Source organism: Chiloscyllium plagiosum, unplaced genomic scaffold (genome assembly GCF_037043375.1).
Source record: "Chiloscyllium plagiosum isolate Xiang-an unplaced genomic scaffold, Cpla_swu_hap1 HiC_scaffold_17, whole genome shotgun sequence".
NCBI lineage: Eukaryota > Metazoa > Chordata > Chondrichthyes > Orectolobiformes > Hemiscylliidae > Chiloscyllium > Chiloscyllium plagiosum.
The window spans coordinates 61,112,857-61,119,815 of NW_028270155.1; positions in this window are offsets into that span (position 1 = coordinate 61,112,857).

Consider the following 6,959-nt stretch of genomic DNA (forward strand, 5'->3'; position numbering starts at 1 on the left):
TGTGTGGGAGAGAGGTGGTGTGTGTGTGTGTGTGTGGGAGAGAGGTGGTGTGTGTGTGTGTGTGGTGGAGAGAGGTGGTGTGTGTGTGTGTGTGTGGGAGAGAGGTGGTGTGTGTGTGTGTGTGGGAGAGAGGTGGTGTGGTGTGTGTGTGTGGAGAGAGGTGGTGTGTGTGTGAGAGAGGTGGTGTGTGTGGTGAGAGAGGTGGTGTGTGTGTGTGGGAGAGAGGTGGTGTGTGTGTGTGGAGAGAGGTGGTGTGTGTGTGTGTGTGGGGAGAGAGGTGGTGTGTGTGTGTGTGTGTGTTGGGAGAGAGGTGGTGTGTGTGTGTGTGTGGAGAGAGGTGGTGTGTGTGTGTGTGTGTGTGGGAGAGGTGGTGTGTGTGTGTGTGTGTGTGGGAGAGAGGTGGTGTGTGTGTGTGTGTGTGGAGAGGTGGTGTGTGTGTGTGTGTGGGAGAGAGGTGGTGTGTGTGTGTGTGGGAGAGAGGTGGTGTGTGTGTGTGTGTGTGTGTGGGAGAGAGGTGGTGTGTGTGTGTGTGTGGGAGAGAGGTGGTGTGTGTGTGTGTGTGTGTGTGGGAGAGAGGTGGTGTGTGTGTGTGTGTGTGGGGAGAGGTGGGTGGTGTGTGTGTGTGTGTGTGGGAGAGAGGTGGTGTGTGTGTGTGTGTGTGTGGGAGAGAGGTGGTGTGTGTGTGTGTGTGTGTGTGTGTGGGAGAGAGGTGGTGTGTGTGTGTGTGTGTGTGGGAGAGAGGTGGTGTGTGTGTGTGTGTGTGTGGGAGAGAGGTGGTGTGTGTGTGTGTGTGGGAGAGAGGTGGTGTGTGTGTGTGTGTGTGTGTGAGTGGGAGAGGTGGTGTGTGTGGTGTGTGGGAGAGAGGTGGTGTGTGTGTGTGTGTGTGTGGGAGAGAGGTGGTGTGTGTGTGTGTGTGTGTGTGGGAGAGAGGTGGTGTGTGTGTGTGTGTGGTGGGAGAGAGGTGGTGTGTGTGTGTGTGTGTGGGAGAGGTGGTGTGTGTGTGGTGTGTGTGAGAGAGGTGGGTGTGTGTGTGTGTGTGAGAGAGGTGGTGTGTGTGTGTGTGTGTGTGAGAGAGGTGGGGTGTGTGTGTGTGTGGAGAGAGGTGGTGTGTGTGTGTGTGTGTGTGAGAGAGGTGGGGTGTGTGTGTGTGTGAGGTGGTGTGTGTGTGTGTGAGAGAGGTGGTGTGTGTGTGTGAGAGAGGTGGTGGTGTGTGTGTGTGAGAGAGGTGGTGTGTGTGTGTGAGGGGGTGTGTGTGTGTGAGAGAGGTGGTGTGTGTGTGTGAGAGGTGGTGTGTGTGTGGAGAGAGGTGGTGTGTGGTGTGTGTGTGAGAGAGGTGGTGTGTGTGTGTGTGTGTGGGAGAGGGTGGTGGTGTGTGGTGTGTGTGTGTGAGAGAGGGTGGTGTGTGTGTGTGTGTGTGAGAGAGGTGGGGTGTGTGTGTGTGTGTGAGAGAGGTGGGGTGTGTGTGTGTGTGTGTGAGAGAGGTGGAGTGTGTGTGTGTGTGTGTGAGAGGTTGGTGTGTGTGTGTGTGTGAGGTGGTTGTGTGTGTGTGGAGAGAGGTGGTGTGTGTGTGTGAGAGGTGGTGTGTGTGTGTGAGAGAGGTGGTGTGTGTGTGTGGGAGAGGTGGTGTGTGTGTGAGAGAGGTGGTGTGTGTGTGTGTGAGAGAGGTGTGTGTGTGTGAGAGAGGTGGTGTGTGTGTGTGAGAGAGGTGGTGTGTGTGTGTGAGAGAGGTGGTGTGTGTGTGTGAGAGAGGTGGTGTGTGTGTGTGTGTGTGTGAGAGAGGTGGTGTGTGTGTGTGTGTGTGTGAGAGAGGTGGGTGTGTGTGTGTGTGTGTGTGAGAGAGGTGGTGTGTGTGTGTGTGTGTGTGAGAGAGGTGGTGTGTGTGTGTGTGTGTGGAGAGAGGTGTGTGTGTGTGTGTGTGTGTGAGAGAGGTGGTGTGTGTGTGTGTGTGAGAGAGGTGGTGTGTGTGTGTGTGTGAGAGAGGTGGTGGTGTGTGTGTGGGAGAGAGGTGGTGTGTGTGTGTGTGTGTGTGTTGGGAGAGAGGTGGTGTGTGTGTGTGTGTGGGAGAGAGGTGGTGTGTGTGTGTGTGTGTGTGGGAGAGAGGTGGTGTGTGTGTGTGTGTGTGTGGGAGAGAGGTGGTGTGTGTGTGTGTGTGGGGAGAGGTGGTGTGTGTGTGTGTGTGTGTGTGTGGGAGAGAGGTGGTGTGTGTGTGTGTGTGTGGGAGAGAGGTGGTGTGTGTGTGTGTGTGGGGAGGGTGGTGTGTGTGGGAGAGAGGTGGTGTGTGTGTGTGGGAGAGAGGTGGGTGTGTGTGTGTGTGTGGGAGAGAGGTGGTGTGTGTGTGTGGGAGAGAGGTGGTGTGTGTGTGTGTGTGTGTGGGAGAGAGGTGGTGTGTGTGTGTGTGTGTGGGGTGAGGTGGTGTGTGTGTGTGTGTGTGAGAGGTGGTGTGTGTGTGTGTGTGGGAGAGAGGTGGTGTGTGTGTGTGTGTGTGAGAGAGGTGGTGTGTGTGTGTGTGTGTGGGAGAGAGGTGGTGTGGTGTGTGTGTGTGGGAGAGAGGTGGTGTGTGTGTGTGTGTGTGTGTGGGAGAGAGGTGGTGTGTGTGTGTGTGTGTGGGAGAGAGGTGGTGTGTGTGTGTGTGTGTGTGGGAGAGAGGTGGTGTGTGTGTGTGTGTGTGTGTGGGAGAGAGGTGGTGTGTGTGTGTGTGTGTGTGTGTGGGAGAGAGGTGGTGTGTGTGTGTGTGTGTGTGTGTGGGAGAGAGGTGGTGTGTGTGTGTGTGTGGGAGAGAGGTGGTGTGTGTGTGTGTGTGGGAGAGAGGTGGTGTGTGTGGGAGAGAGGTGTGTGTGTGTGTGGGAGAGAGGTGGTGTGTGTGTGTGTTGGGAGAGGTGGTGTGGTGTGTGTGTGTGTGTGTGTGGAGAGAGGTGGTGTGTGTGTGTGTGTGTGTGTGGGGAGAGAGGTGGTGGTGTGTGTGTGTGTGTGTGGGAGAGAGGTGGTGTGTGTGTGTGTGTGTGTGTGTGGGGAGAGAGGTGGTGTGTGTGTGTGTGTGGGAGAGAGGTGGTGTGTGTGGGAGAGAGGTGGTGTGTGTGGAGAGAGGTGGTGTGTGTGTGTGGGAGAGAGGTGGTGTGTGTGTGTGTGTGTGTGGGAGAGAGGTGGTGTGTGTGTGTGTGTGTGTGGAGAGAGGTGGTGTGTGTGTGTGTGTGTGTGGAGAGAGGTGGTGTGTGTGTGTGTGTGGAGAGAGGTGGTGTGTGTGTGTGTGTGTGTGGGAGAGAGGTGGTGTGTGTGTGTGTGGGAGAGAGGTGGGGTGTGTGTGTGTGTGTGTGTGTGGGGAGAGGTGGGTGTGTGTGTGTGGTGTGGGGGAGAGAGGTGGTGTGTGTGTGTGTGTGTGTGTGTGGGAGAGAGGTGGTGTGTGTGTGTGTGTGTGTGGGGGAGAGGGTGGTGTGTGTGTGTGTGTGTGGTGTGGGAGAGGGTGGTGTGTGTGTGTGTGTGTGTGTGTGGGAGAGAGGTGGTGTGTGTGTGGTGTGTGTGTGTGGGAGAGAGGTGGTGTGGTGTGGGTGGTGTGTGTGGGAGAGAGGTGGTGTGTGTGTGTGTGTGGGTGGAGAGGGGTGGTGTGTGTGGGGAGAGGTGGTGTGTGGGTGGGGAGGAGGTGGTGTGTGTGTGTGTGTGTGGGAGAGGGTGGTGTGTGTGTGTGTGTGTGTGTGGGGAGAGGTGGTGTGTGTGTGTGTGTGTGTGGGAGAGAGGTGGTGTGTGTGTGTGTGTGTGTGTGGGAGAGAGGTGGTGTGTGTGTGTGTGTGTGTGTGTGGGAGAGAGGTGGTGTGTGTGTGTGTGTGGGAGGAGAGGTGGTGTGTGTGGGAGAGAGGTGGTGTGTGTGGGAGAGAGGTGGTGTGTGTGTGTGGGAGGAGGTGGTGTGTGTGTGTGTGTGTGGGAGAGAGGTGGTGTGTGTGTGTGGGTGGAGGAGGTGGTGTGTGTGTGTGTGTGTGGGAGAGAGGTGGGTGTGTGTGTGTGTGTGTGTGGGGAGAGAGGTGGTGTGTGTGTGTGTGTGTGTGTGTGGGGAGAGGTGGTGTGTGTGTGTGTGTGTGTGGGAGAGAGGTGGTGTGTGTGTGTGTGGGTGGGAGAGAGGTGGTGTGTGTGTGTGTGTGTGTGTGTGGGAGAGAGGGTGGTGTGTGTGTGTGTGTGGGAGAGAGGTGGTGTGTGTGTGTGTGTGGAGAGAGGGGGTGTGTGTGTGTGTGGGAGAGAGGTGGTGTGTGTGTGTGTGTGTGGGAGAGAGGTGGTGTGTGTGGTGTGTGTGTGTGGGAGAGAGGTGGTGTGTGTGTGGTGTGTGTGTGGGAGAGAGGTGGTGTGTGTGTGTGTGGGAGAGAGGTGGTGTGTGTGTGTGGTGTGTGTGGGAGAGAGGGGTGGTGTGTGTGTGTGTGTGGGGGAGAGGTGGTGTGGTGTGTGTGTGTGTGTGGGGGAGAGAGGTGGGTGTGTGTGTGTGTGTGTGGTGGGAGAGAGGTGGTGTGTGTGTGTGTGTGTGTGGGGAGGAGAGGTGGGTGTGTGTGTGTGGTGTGTGGGAGAGAGGTGTGTGTGTGTGTGTGTGTGTGGGAGAGAGGTGGGTGTGTGTGTGTGTGTGTGTGTGGGAGAGGGTGGTGGTGTGTGTGTGTGTGTGTGTGGGGGAGAGGTGGTGGTGTGGTGTGTGTGTGTGGGGGGGGTGGTGTGTGTGTGTGTGTGGGTGTGTGTGTGGGAGAGGGTTGTGTGTGTGTGTGGGGGAGAGGTGGTGTGGTGTGGTGGTGTGTGTGGGGAGTGGGTGGTGTGTGTGTGGGTGTGTGTGTGTGTGGGAGAGGGTGGTGGGTGTGTGTGTGTGTGGGGGAGGGTGGTGTGTGTGTGTGTGTGTGTGGGTGAGTGGTGGGTGTGTGTGGTGTGTGTGGGGGAGAGGTGGTGTGTGTGTGTGTGTGGTGTGGGTGAGAGGTGGTGTGTGGGTGTGTGTGGGGGGGGTGGTTGTGGGTGTGTGTGGGTGTGTATGGGGGGGGGGTGGTGTGTGTGTGTGTGTGGGGGGGGGTGGTGTGTGTGTGTGTGTGGGGAGTGGTGGTGTGTGTGTGTGTGGGGGGGGTGGTGGGTGTGGGGTGTGTGTGTGGGGGAGGGTGGTGTGTGTGTGTGGGTGTGTGGGGGGGTGGTGTGTGTGTGTGTGTGGGTGTGGGGTGTGGGTGGGTGTGGTGTGTGTGTGGGGAGAGGTGGTGTGTGTGGGTGTGTGTGGGGGTGGTGGGGGTGGGGGGGTGGTGTGTGTGTGTGGGTGGGAGGTGGTGGGGTGTGTGGTGTGTGTGTGTGGGGGGGTGGTGTGGGTGTGGTGTGTGGTGGGGGGGGGGTGGTGTGTGGGTGTGTGTGTGTGTGGGGGGAGGTGGTGGGTGTGGGTGTGTGGTGTGTGGGGGGGGTGGTGTGTGTGTGGGTGGGGTGTGGGAGAGGGTGGTGTGTGGTGTGTGGGGGAGGGGTGGTGTGTGTGTGTGTGTGTGTGGGGGAGAGGTGGTGTGTGTGGTGTGTGTGTGGTGGGGGAGGAGGTGGTGTGTGTGTGTGTGTGTGGGAGGAGGTGGTGGGTGTGTGTGTGTGTGTGGTGGGGGAGGGTGGGTGTGTGTGTGGGGGGGGTGGTGTGTGTGTGTGGGTGTGGGGGTGGTGGTGTGTGTGTGTGGGTGTGTGTGTGGGGGGGTGGGGTGTGTGTGTGTGTGGGGGGGGTGGTGTGTGTGTGTGGGGGGGGTGGTGTGTGTGGGGTGTGTGTGGGGGGGGGTGGTGTGTGGGGTGTGTGTGGGGGGAGGTGGGTGTGTGTGTGTGTGTGTGGGAGAGGGTGGTGTGTGTGTGTGTGTGGGAGAGGGGGTGGTGTGTGGTGGTGTGTGTGGGAGGGGGGTGGTGTGTGTGTGTGGGGGAGGGTGTGTGTGTGGGACAGATGGGGTGTGTGTGTGTGTGTGTGTGTGTGTGGGAGGGAAGGTGTGTGTGTGGGACAGATGGTGTATGTGTGTGTGTGGGAGGGTGTGTGTGTGGGACAGATGGGTGTGTGTGTGTGTGTGTGGGAGGGAGGGTGTGTGTGTGTGGGACAGATGGTGTGTGTGTGTGTGTGGGAGGGAAGGTGTGTGTGTGTGTGTGTGGGAGGGAAGGTGTGTGTGTGGGACAGATGGGTGTGTGTGTGTGGGAGGGAAGGTTGTGTGTGTGTGTGTGTGGGAGGGAGAAGGTGTGTGTGTGGGACAGATGGGTGTGTGTGTGTGTGGGAGGGAAGATGTGTGTGTGGGACAGATGGTGTGTGTGTGTGGGAGGAGGGTGTGTGTGTGGGACAGATGGGTGTGTGTGTGTGTGTGGGTGTGGGAGGGAAGGTGTGTGTGTGTGTGGGAGGGAAGGTGTGTGTGTGTGGGACAGATGGGTGTGTGTGTGGGAGGGAAGGTGTGTGTGTGTGGGACAGATGGATGTGTGTGTGTGGGAGGGAAGGTGTGTGTGTGTGTGGGAGGGAAGGTGTGTGTGTGTGTGTGTGTGTGGGAGGGAAGGTGTGTGTGTGGGACAGATGGGTGTGTGTGTGTGTGGGAGGGAAGGTGTGTGTGGGACAGATGGTGTGTGTGGGAGGGAGGGAGGGTGTGTGTGGGACAGATGGTGTGTGTGTGTGTGTGGGACAGATGGGTGTGTGTGTGTGTGGGAGGGAAGGTGTGTGTGCAGGACAGATGGTGTGTGTGTGTGGGAGGGGAGGGTGTGTGTGGGACAGATGGTGTGTGTGTGTGGGAGGGAGGGTGTGTGTGTGGGACAGATGGGTGTGTGTGTGTGTGTGTGTGTGTGAGGGAGGGAAGGTGTGTGTGCAGGACAGATGGGTGTGTGTGTGTGTGTGTGTGGGAGGGAAGGTGTGTGTGCAGGACAGATGGTGTGTGTGTGTGGGAGGGAGGGTGTGTGTGGGACAGATGGTGTGTGTGTGTGGGACAGATGGGTGTGTGTGTGTGGTGTGTGTGTGTGTGTGTGAGGGAGGGTGTGTG